This window comes from Paroedura picta, chromosome 1 (assembly GCF_049243985.1).
Source record: "Paroedura picta isolate Pp20150507F chromosome 1, Ppicta_v3.0, whole genome shotgun sequence".
NCBI classification, from domain to species: domain Eukaryota; kingdom Metazoa; phylum Chordata; class Lepidosauria; order Squamata; family Gekkonidae; genus Paroedura; species Paroedura picta.
This window is the reverse complement of record NC_135369.1, coordinates 142,749,147-142,761,650: the sequence shown is the minus strand read 5'-3', so window position 1 is coordinate 142,761,650 and position 12,504 is coordinate 142,749,147. Positions and strand designations below refer to the sequence as shown.

At 43.0% G+C, this 12,504-nt stretch overlaps 1 protein-coding gene and 1 long non-coding RNA gene across 9 annotated transcripts in view; one reads left to right on the top strand and one right to left on the bottom strand.

Moving 5' to 3' along the window:
• Positions 1-12,504, top strand: part of KCNQ5 (potassium voltage-gated channel subfamily Q member 5) — a 380,258-nt gene that overhangs the window by 163,533 nt on the left and 204,221 nt on the right. The gene's annotated exons all lie outside the window — the stretch shown is intronic.
• Positions 9,396-12,504, bottom strand: part of LOC143822100 (uncharacterized) — a 210,277-nt gene continuing 207,168 nt past the window's right edge. For all 7 annotated transcript variants that reach the window (XR_013226038.1, XR_013226046.1, XR_013226045.1 and 4 more), the window contains one exon: positions 9,396-9,604. This is a non-coding gene — a long non-coding RNA (uncharacterized LOC143822100). The remainder of the gene's footprint in view (positions 9,605-12,504) is intronic.

Below are 12,504 nucleotides of genomic sequence, written 5' to 3'. Positions count from 1 at the left end.
GGCAGGGCAGCATGCCCCGCCTCTTCCCGTGTACACACAGGGAAGAAATCCCCAGTGCACACAGTCCGCCCTGGAGTTGTGCATGTGCATGCATAACTCTGGGGCTGGAAGGGCCTGCTGTGCCCTGTAGTGGCAGGGCAACAGGAGGAGGAGGCATGGGATTCCCACCACAGGATGGTGAGATAGCGGCATGTTGCTATCCCACCATTGTGGAGGGTGTAGAAACACCCTGTTCTGCTCTGCAGCACTGTGAAGCCGAATGGGCCAGTTAGTGTCCCTGTAGGTACACCATAGGTGTGTCTTTCCATATGCACAGGCCTGGCCGGACCACTGATGGCTGCCATGGCAAGAAAGGAACGTGGTAGAATCCGCGTTCCCTTGCTGCAGGCCATCAGAGGCCCTAAAATGGGCCAGGGCCAGGAGGGAGCCCAGACAGCACCAGCATCATGCATTAAACCAGGATTATACCTGCTGTCATGCAGGTGCTGGCCTGCCCTTCCCTGCCCATGCATAATCAGTCATAGTCTATCTTCTGAAGGTACTGATTGTTATTGATTTAAGCTGAGCATTTGAAAGGCTGAGCTACCAAAGCTGCAGGAAACTCTTGGGCCCAATCCATCCAACTGTAAATTTATCCCCCTGTGTATCAGCTGGGTGTCTCGCTCAGGATGGGCCTTAAAGGGCCTTTTGGGCACACTGTTGGGCTCCTGTGGATCCTGATTCTCCCCAAGCATCCGTCAGTCACCCCGCAACACATCTTTTGATTTATTGCAATTAGCAGCCTCAGAAACAATGTTGACACCATCACCAAAGAAACTGACAAAGGAGAGGCTGTTATCATTATTAAGCTAAACATCTTGATAGGCTTGAGAAGTGGGATAAACTGAATTTAAAAAGTTCAACAGGGACAAATGTAAAGTTCTGCATTTAGGTAGGAAAAACCAAATGCAACAATATAACATGGGGGAGTCTTGTCTTGGCAGTAGCATGTGTGAAAAGGATCTAGAAGTCTTAGTAGATCATACATTGAACATGAGTCAGAAGTGTGACCTGGTGGCTAAGAAGGCAAATGGGATTTTGGGCTGTATCAAACGGAGTATCGTGTCCAGATCACAGGTGGTGATGGTATCACTGTACTCTGTTCTGGTTTGGCCTCACTTGGAGTAATGTGTTCAGTTTTGGGCACCCCAGTTGAAGAGGGATGTAGACAAACTGGAGCATGTCCAGAGGAGGGCAACAAAGATGGTGAGGGATTTGGAGACCAAGACGTATGAAGAAAGGTTGGGAAAGCTTGGTCTGTTTAGCCTAGAGAGGAGAGGACTGAGAGGGGATCTGATAACCAAGAGGACTGAGAGGGGATCTGATAACCAAGCTGTTGGGTGCAGATGGACAAACTCTAATGGAAGATGTAGATAAAGCAGAAAGGCTTAGCGCCTATTTTACATCTGTTTTTTCCCACAGGTCAAAGGGTTTAGGCACATCTAGAGATAGCAGTAGCCAAAGGATAGTGTCTGGGTGGCAGGTTGACATGGATAGTGAGGTTGTCAAGAGGCATTTAGCTGCACTGGATGAGTTCGAATCCCCTGAGCCAGATGAAATGCACCCGAGAGTGCTCAAAGAACTTTCCGGAGAACTTGCAGAACCCTTGTCCATCATCTTTGGGACCTCTTTAAGGACTGGAGATGTCCTGGAGGACTGAAAGAGAGCAAATGTTATTCCAATCTTCAAAAAAGGGAGGAAGGAAGACCCGGGAAACTACAGACCAGTGAGTCTGACCTCTGTTGTGGGGAAGATAATGGAGCAAATATTAAAGGGAGCGATCTGCAAACATCTGGCGTACAATTTGGTGATCCAAGGAAGTCAGCATGGATTTGTCTCCAACAGGTCCTGCCAGACCAACCTGGTTTCCTTTTTTGACCAAGTAACAGGTTTGCTGGATCATGAAAATTCAGTTGATGTCATTTACTTGGATTTTAGTAAAGCTTTTGATAATGTTCCCCATGATGTTCTGAGGATAAATTGAAGGACTGCAATCTGGATTTTCAGATAGTTAGGTGGATAGGGAATTGGTTAGAGAACCGCACTCAAAGAGTTGTTGTCAATGGTGTTTCATCAGACTGGAAGGAGGTGAGTAGTGGGGTACCTCAGGGCTTGGTGCTCGGCCCGGTACTTTTTAACATATTTATTAATGATCTAAATGAGGGGGTGGAGGGACTACTCATCAAGTTTGCAGATGACATCAAATTGGGAGGACTGGCAAATACTCCAGAAGATAGAGACAGAGTTCAACGAGATCTGAACACAATGGAAAACTGGGCAAATGAGAACAAGATGCAATTTAATAAATATATAAGTGTAAAGTTCTGCATCTGGGTCATAAAAATGAAAAGCATGCCTATTGGATGGGGGATATGCTTCTAGGTAACACAGTGTGTGAACGAGACCTTGGGGTACTTGTGGATTGTAAACTGAACATGAGCAGGCAATGTGATGCAGCGGTAAAAAAGGCAAATGCCATTTTGGGCTGTATCAACAGGGGCATCACATCAAAATCACGAGATGTCATAGTCCCATTGTATACAGCACTGATCAGACCACACCTGGAGTACTGTGTGCAGTTCTGGATGCCTCACTTCAAGAAGGATGTAGATAAAATTGAAAGGGTACAGAGGAGAGCGACGAAGATGATCTGGGGCCAAGGGACCAAGCCCTATGAAGATAGGTCGAGGGACTTGGGAATGTTCAGCCTGGAGAAAAGGAGGTTGAGAGGGGATACTTAAAGCCCTCTTTAAGTATTTGAAAGGTTGTCACTTGGAGGAGGGCAGGATGCTGTTTCCGTTGGCTGCAGAGGAGAGGACACGCAGTAATGGGTTTAAACTACAAGTACAACAATATAGGCTTGATATCAGGAAAAACAATTCACAGTCAGAATAGTTCAGCAGTGGAATAGGCTGCCTAAGGAGGTGGTAACCATCTTCAGGTATTTAAAAGAGTGCCATATAGAGGATGGAGTAGAGTTGTTCTCTCTTGCCTCAGAGGGATGGACCAGAACGAATGGGATGAAATTAATTCAAAAGAAATTCCATCTAAACACCCAGAAGAAGTTCTTGACAATTAGAGCGGTTTCTCAGTGGAACAAGCTTCCTCAAGAGGTGGTGGTTTCTTCATCTCTGGAAATTTTTAAACAGAGGCTAGATAGCCATCTGACAGAGAGGCTGATCCTGTGAAGGCTCAAGGGGGTAGCTGGTTACAGTAGATGAGTGATAGGGATGTGAGTGTCCTGCATGGTGCAAGGGGTTGGACTAGATGACCCAGGAGGTCCCTTCCAACTCTATTATTCTATGATTCTATGATTCTATCATTAAAGAGACAAAAAGACAGCTGTTCAATATTCAGTTGTTTTGGACATTGACATACTTGCACACTGTAGGATTTTGTCCTTAGACTCTACTCATCACCTGAAACTCCAGTTACATGTAAAATACGAATTAGGAAAGTACATAGATAATCTTCCAGAAAATACTGTTTTGACCACAATGAGTGATGAGGCTCTAGATCAGTGGTCCCCAACCTTTTTATCTCCGGGGACCGGTCAACGCTTAACAATTTTATTGAGGCCCAGGGGGGGTAGTCTTTTGCCGAGGAACGTCACCGCTGCTACCTGAGCCCCTGCTCCAATTGCTTTCCCACTGGCGCCCCTGGCTTCCCACCTCCCACTGGGGGGTGCTGCCAGCAGAAGCTGCACAGTGCCATGCCGAGGGGGAGCCCCAGCCATGCCGGCTGCCAGAGAGCACCAAAGGTGAGCTGGTGGCAGAGTGGCAGGGCAGCCCCCGAGGCAGCAATCAGGGAGGAGGACTAGGAGGAGCCACAGCCCGGTACTGACTGATCTACAGACTGGTACTGGTCCCCGGCCCGGGGGTTGGGGACCGCTGCTCTAGATTAGCCTTTCTCAACTTTTTTACCATTGAGAAACCCCTGAAACATTCTTCAGGCTTCAAGAAACCCCAGAAGTGGTGCTATTGTGCAGAGTATACATGCCCATTCAGACACCCTCCCCTTCCAACCCCTTCTATATCTATCATTGGCCATTTTGGGGGGGCCGGCCGACAAGACCATATATGATCATATCACCTGATAAATGTTTAGCAGATTTTTAAAAACATGAAAAATTAAATAACTCCCACCCATTTGGGAAACTCTACCAGGGCCGTCCAGAAACCCCAGGGTTTCACAAAAGCCTGGTTAAGAAAGCCTGCTCTAGATACTAACATCCTCCCTAAAGACAGATTGACAGCAGATATTCACTGGAGTCCTACAAATACAAAGCTGTTATTGTCGCCGATCTTCTGATATTGTTGGCGGGTCCTCAATATATTGAGCAGACAAGGTTTGGAGACAGAATAAAATATGCTCTGCATACAGCAGGAAATGTTAAATCATGAAAGTAACTATCCAAAATAAACATACTTTGCTTTGATGCTAAGAAATAAGGAAGAAAAATAAGGAAGAGTAATCGAATCCATGTCTTGATTAGAAAAATCTCTTAATTTGGCTTTAATTTTGGTTTTGCATGAGCAAAACTCTGATCTTTAAAAAAAAAAACAATATTCCAGGAGCTAATATCTGTTCACATTAAGATATCCGGCTGTTCCTGTATTAAATTCTACATTGCTTCCAGAAACTGCTTCCCAATAGTGCATTATCAACACTGAGTCAGACAGAATAAAGTTGTTTTTTTTCCCAAATAGGCTTTCCTTCTGTCCCACCAAATCCACACTAACTATAAAGTTCAAATTATGTACTTCTGTCATCTAACTCTGCTGACAAGCACCATCTCCTCAGCATACAAGTGTACCGAAGTCCCAGTGCTACACAAGATTTTTACATAGAACACATTACTGGCTGTGTGGTGGCTGAAATAATCAGCAAACAGCATTGCTTACAACATAATCACAGCCATTCAGATCTACCCATACAGTCATGGTATTCTGACATCAACATCTTTGAAAGGATGGGGGCAGATCCACCCTATACAGGAGTAGTTCTCAACCTTCCTAATGCTGCGACACTTTAATACAGTTCCTCGTTTTGTGGTGACCCCCAACCATAAAATTATGCAAGTATTCTTTCACAGGAATTAAACTGAAACTGACCAATGGAAGATCCATTGTTTATGATTGTATATAAATTGGTTTTTCCCCCCAGTTCTGCCTCTCGTTCTGCTGAGCTGTGCCACCACCTGGAGTGCCTGGCGGGAGACTGTTCTGTGCTGGAGGCACTGCTGGTGCAGCTGGCGGCTGAGTATGGGCGCTTTCAGGAGGAGCAGGAACAGTGGCAGCACCCCACCCCCAAACAAGCTGCCCTGCTATGACCCCTGTGAAAGGGTCGTTCAACCCCCAAAGGGGTCCCAACCCCCAGGTTGAGAGCCACTGCTATATAGTTAGGATCCATTTTTCACAGTCTGTAGCCTGCAAATCAGGGAGGAAGTAGGCTAGAAGACATCATCAATACACACCTCCTCTGCCCTTTTAAACCCAGCCTGGCACTCTGCACAGATTGTACCCTTCCACTTGCTTTTTTACTGGTACTTTTGGATTGGTTTCCCATAGGGTGATTTCCTGATTTTCCTATGATAACCCCACCCTGGAGTCTGGCCCTATTAGGGCTTCTGAAAGGCAACTGACTTCCCCTCCCTTCAGTGTGTGTGTAAGAGAGATCGATTTTTCTCCTCCCAAGTCTTCCCCACAGACAATCTCGACTGTGATGTTTTGTTTTGTGTTGGTTTTTTTCGGGGGGGGGGGGGGGTTAGGGGTTAACATAAACATTTCAAACCTGTGTTGAAATCTGAATGTTGTTGGTCATGCAAAAGAATGCCTGCTCTTTATTAATGTTAGGAGAGAGCATACGCTTATATATATTTTTAGTATCATCTGCCTACTTAGAGGATTCTTGCAAATCTCTGTGAATGGTGGAGAAGATTTTTTTTTTAAATCAGGACTGGCTATGGATTACCACAGTATTCTGAGAAGATATCTTCTTGTGCAGCGAAGCAGAGATATATAAGTAGGCCCAGTTGTCATGTATCAATGCCTCAAGATTTGACCAAAGAATTATCCCATTGTGTAAAGTGTTAATTTTCAGTTATGTCGTAGCTGTGACTCTCTTCAAACTCAGATATACCCATCTTGATTTCTGATTGATAAGCAATGTGAATATCTTCTTTGTTCAATTGTTAACAGATTCCATGAGTGACATTTAGCATGATTTGTTCTTTTCTGTACCCAACAGTAATTCTCACATATAAAAGGGTTTGAAGGAAACATTCAGCTGCATGCCAAAACAGATTGAAGAAGACTGTTGTTTTCATAAATCTTCAAAACAAAACATCCTCTTTTTTTCTGAGCATCAATGTGTGAATTCTTGTCTGTAACTACAGAGGCTGCTGCTACACCTACACTGTAGCTCACTGAAGATAAAGATTTTTGCTGCGTAACAGATGCATGATGAGGAAGGAAAAACAGGGAGTTCCCAAGTTAAATTTTAGTCTCCCAGGATATATTAGTAGGACGACAAGCTTTTATTAGATCAGTTAGTTGATAAACCTATTAGAGCTTAAGGTGATTATCAGTAGGGGAGAAAAAAATTAACCAATAATGGCTAATTAAAATTGCCAATTTAGATAATTTAGGAATCCTTTGAATTGATAATATGATGAAATTTCACAGGGCACACCTCCATATTTCAACTTGAAACACTAGCTCAGGTCTTATATCATTATCAAAAGGAAGGGAGCAGGAAAGATTAACAACACGTAATATTTCCCTTAAATAGCGAGTTGTCTTGTTAAAGCTTTCCCCCACCCCAGGCAGGCCAGCTAGGGTCTCCCCCCTGCTGCTCCCATAAGGCCTGCAGAGCCTTTGGTGGGCCTTTTAAGGGGGGAAGTGCTAGGGGGCAGTCTGTTTTCCCCACTGCCTCCAGAAGGCCCACAGAGGCCTGCTGAGGTCTCAGTGATCCTTTTTTTTTGGGGGGGGGGGAGTGTGGAATGCCTGACACCCCCAGAAGGTCCCTTGGCAGGCAGGAGAAATAGTGGTGGGGAATCCACTCCTCCCCACCCCACCCCGGACAGCCCAGCCAAATCCTGGCAAGGCTGGGAGGACCTCCTTCCCTTTTCCCTCCACCCCGACCAACCCCAGCTACAGTCCCTGGCCCTGGCAGTCCAACCCTCCTGATTGGCCATTCGTTGGATGGATGGCCAATCAGAGATGGGTCAGCTGGGTCAGCCACCGTGATTGGTGGGTAGGCAATGAGTTCTAGCTTCTCCGAGCACCCTCTTACCCTTTTATTAAGAGGAACAGATTATGAATTATGATTATTATGCTAAGACATTCTTCATTGTAAGATGTTTGAATGTCATCTTTTTTAAAGTAATGGAGTAAAATGGAAATGCATGTTTATTTCTAATGGATTTTTAAGTGAGAATTTTTTTAAATGGTGATTCGCTAATTATAATAGAGAATAAAATGTTGTTGTTTTTTCTTTTTAACCATGAGCATTCATTCATTAAATTGTAAGTACTCCACACTACTTTACAAAGTACACAGTTTGTGTCCAGGGTGTTCTGAATGTAGCAATCAGATGTGAGTTGTGGGTTGTCCTCAGTTCCTGTGCAAATGGTGCCCATTTCAGATCATGATTATGGCATGTGTGTAAAGGGGTCTTTAGTCCCTCCCGTACAATATTTCCCCAATCTTCAACAGTCCTGTGGGTGTGCTATTTGGTCCACTGGGGAAACCCACAAGTGTATAATGTCCCCTGGGACCATTCCAGCTTGAGAAAATGAGGTGTACAAGAGAAGCTGAAACTCCTTTTTTGTATGTACCATAGTTATGAGCCCACTCATTCCTCATTTGCATTGGAATTGAGAAACACCCTGAACCCAACCTGTGTACTCCGTAACATGTAAAAAGGAAGTATTACTTTCTCTTCAATCCCTCAAAAAGGTACTAGTGTTGAGATTTTGATAAAATGGAAATATATTTACACTCAGTTAATTAACTAGTCTTTTAGAACGTATGTGATTAACTAAAATTCTGATTGAGTTTGTATAAGCACTATGCCTAAACTTGTATTGTTTAAGAATGACAATTTTTTGTATTATTACATCAGTGTTGCCAGAGCAAATTCAGCAGTCTTCAGTAAGTACTTCAAGTAATCTCTTGATGCAATACTGTCTGGTTAGTGGCCAGCATCCTGACCACTCAATACATTTCAACATTCTGATGAAATGTAAAAGTTTGTGTGATGTATCATTCCATTAAATATGTGGAAGGACACAGTATTTAGGCAGAGTTCTACTTTTTATTTCCCATTTGTTCTCCTTCACAATGTAAAAATAAAAGAGGCAAGTGTGTTTATGACCGTTTATGCACTGGAGGTTTCATGCCGGGCTGCAGGATGGAGTTTTAGTCATGGCAGGTTGCCCCACCTCTTCCTGCACCCACATGGGGGAGCATTTGGCCTGGTGCACCTCATCAGCCCCGGATCTGTGCTCCTGACAGGGAGGTGGGGCAGTGAAGTTCCCAGTGCATAAACGGTCTATCTCAGGGATAGGCCTGAACTGTGAAAATGTTAATTTAGAAAACCTCTCCACAAACCTGCTTCAGGTAGCTATCTACTTCAGAGTTTTAAGTGCATTATTTTAGGATTATGTGAACATACACCAAGGATGCAGTATATATCACACTGATCACAGTTACTCTGGGGTTTGCCCCCGTTGCGTCCCATCCCGTGCATAAGCGGTCTGCTTCGCTTCTTCCCCCTCTGCGTTTTCCATGTGACCCGAAATCGCCGTTTCGGTGGCCGTGCATAATGGGCCATGGTGAGGCACCTGGTAAACCTACTTTACTCTTTTGTTAAAGGATAGCAGTTAGTTTAATTGTGAAGAAACAACTTCCATCCCAGGATTAGGGCCAAAGTTTGAAGTGCCAAAGAATAATTCTTGAGTTTGTAATCAAGACAGAGAATAAATCTTTACAGATTACTGCAGGATTCCATTTTAGACACATTCAGAATAAGGAAGGAGTCTATTTTAGCTCAAATAAGCAGCCACGAGGAAGCAAGAATGACTGAGACCAAGATGATTAAGTTAAAGTGCCAATCTCTTATTAAGTCTGAGGTAAGCTTGACAGACAAGAGAAAATAAACAAATATTTTTATTTTCCTTTGCTCAGTTAGCTGTGTGTGTAATTTACCTATTAAACTTCTTTTCAGTTTAAATGCTGTTAATCATTTCCCTGTGACCCAAAGAGAGAAAAACCTGAGTCCAGTCCAAGCTCAACCTTTCACTTCTTCTGAAAACTGTGCCCTATCAGGAAGGGCAGGATACAAGTATGAAGATGATGATGATGATTATAGATGTAAAATATATATATATCTTAAGCAGCAAGGATTTTGCTAAGTACATGGTCACCAAAATAAGTGGAAATAATAGACTTTGCATCTTAATCAAGTCTTAAGTATAGGTTTTACACGTTTATTTGCCTTGTTTTTTTCTTGGGAACATTTAGCAGGAGAGACAGGAACAAGAAGAAAAAGGTGAAGACACCTGGTAGAATAAAAGAAAAGGAAATGAATGTTAACAAAAAGAGAAAAAATGACATTCATTCATTCTAAGATGTGTACTTATAAAATGTAGAATAGAATAAGTCTTATTTCATATGCCTTTAACCTTCTGAAAACAGTATTTAAACTATCAATGCAGGAAAATTTCTTAGAACCAAAATTAAGGAAATCTGTTTTGAAGCTATGCCTTCACAATAGTGAATAACTAGCTCTTTCTCATCTTTAGAGTGTCATTATGGACAGCATTAATATTATCACTGCCTGTATTAAAGCTTGAGCATAAAATAACAAACCAGTGAGTAATATAAAAATTATCTTGGGTACAAGAATGGAGAGAAAAATACGTTGCAGATTAATCAGTTCCACAGAGTTTGTAAAATGGAACTGTTCCACCAGGCCTGTGGTTCAGGCCAAAATGACAGTTGAAAGTGCTGGCATCCCTGACGGAAATCCACCAAATTTACTTCAGCTAAACTAGCAATCCCCAACCTGTGGGCTGCAGACCACATGTGGCCTGTCGACTAATTGGAGGTGGGCCGCGAAGGACGCCTTCTCCCCCCCCAGGTCCTTTACTTCATCCCCCCCCCCCGGCCCTTTACAACACACTTCACTCCCAGATGGGACTATCTCATTGCAGAGAAACAAGCTCAAGGTTCCCATTGATTTGTCATTGTCATGAGTTAAAATTTCCATGAAAATAAAATGTTCCTTATGTTCATTGTTGTGGCGTGTCTGTATCTTATTTTGAAGGGATGTTTAAACATTACCATAGCGATCAGAGAGCATTAGGGCAGTGGTTGAGAGTAGAGGAGTAAACTACCCCCCCCACCGGGCCTCAGTAAAATTGTCAAGCGTTGAGTGGTCCCCGGTGATAAAAAGGTTGGGGACCACTAAGCTAAAGGATCTTATGCCCCTACCCCGGCCCCTTCTTGTAGGATATTGAAAAATGGAAAATACTTGTCATTGTTTAAATGTTTTTAATTAACTAATTGGATTATGTTTCTATACTGGATTTTATTTTATTCTTGTATTGTTGTAGTGTGTATTCTTGTTTTGTTGTAACCCGCCCCGAGCCACCAGTAATAGGGTGGGTAATAAATACAATATTATTCTACTAATGATTTTAAAAAATAATAATCTAAAATGAGACATTTAAACTGCAGTTCCAGATATAAGATATAAGGAATTTGCCATAGATTATTAAACAGAGGATTTTAATGTGTTTATATTTTAAATTAATCACATTTTTGTAAAAGGCTGTTGTGAATTTAAGTTCAATGTAATTTACATTTCAGTACTGAATTTAGCTGAGTGACTATTAAAATAGAGTTTTTAAAAACTGGCAGCTGTTGCTAAGAAAAAATATAAATACATCTCATATGGTAAATGAGACAATTACAGAAGGCTTTGCATAAAGAGTATATAAAGATTTTCAAGCTATTTGCATGTTTAGGAAGAAAAGAAAAAGTGACAGACCATCAGATATGAGCATAATAAACTCTTTCATTGGTTACATTCCAGCAAGATCATATCAGCTTTCTTTGTGGGTAGCAAATGAAGTACAGTATTTGCTGGCATATAAGACTACTTTTCCCCCCTGAAAAACATGCGTCCAAGTGGGGGGGGGGTCGTCTTATATGCCGGTGCACTTCAGTTGGGATAGACATAGCTATGAGGCCCATAGTGGCCTCCCGATGCCCACCCACCTCATTCTACATACCATCCAGTATCGCGCGATATCCAGCGCCGCCACGGCAGGTCATCAGTGTGGCTGCGGCGAACATCAGCAGCGAGACAGGGGTGTCAGCCTTTTCGGGGTGACTGGCCTGTTCTGCTTGGTGGGAAGCAGCGGCACTCCAGCCCGCCCCTTGTCTACGCAGTGCTCGCACATGCACACTTGCACACTAGTGCCGGTCATAGGGGGATGCAGGGGCGGGCCGGAGGCACTGCGGTCGCGCTGCGGCCATACAATGGTGACAATGACAGGTACTGTAATGTAATGTAACAAACTCTATATTTTGAGTGGAAATGTTGGGGGGTTGTCTTATACGCCCAGTCGTCTTATACGCCGGCAAATACGGTAGTTAACATGCAAAACCATATGGAAGCCTAAGAGATGAAAATGTATATAACATATTCCTGGCCCTTGCATAATGGGTGAAGGAGGAACATTGTACCAATAATAATGACTAAAACAAAAATAAAATCATTAAAACAGTTTAAATGATTAAACTTTTGCATCAGTCAAACCATTGGCAACATCCCCATTAAGTTCTTATCTTTGGGATAGACAGTAAGAGCTATCTGGATTGCAGCGGTCAGAGGCCCTTTGTTGTTCATGTTTATTTGTCCAAACTGGCATCAACTGTAAGTCTGATGTAAGAGGGTCTTGCAGGCTCTACGAAACTGTGTTAGTTCCATTAGGACCCTGAGGGAGCTCATTCCACCAGGCTGGGGCCAGGGCTGAAGAATATAGGTGGTCCCTTATGCAGGGCCAGACCCTGTATTGCCTTAAAGGTAAGAATTCTATCCTACCCTTCATGTACACATGCCCAATCAAAAAAATTCTGGCTACAGGTCTACTTTTATTGTCCATACTTAGCTGTAGTCCACCTTTGCCTTTGAGAAGTTAGAAGTGCTACCACAATGAGAAGGTTTAGGAAAAACAAAACATGTTGCTGTTGTCACTGTATCCCATGGCAGTCTGTGCTTGCTGTGTAATGGATTTGCCCAGTTTAAGGTGTATTTAAATTTTGGTTATACTCTATATAGGAGAGGATTACTGTATTAAAGGATCTCATATCATAAAACAATGATAACATTTTTAAAAGCATAAAATAGATAAAATAGAAAGAGAGTAGATAAGACCCCATGGCAGACATA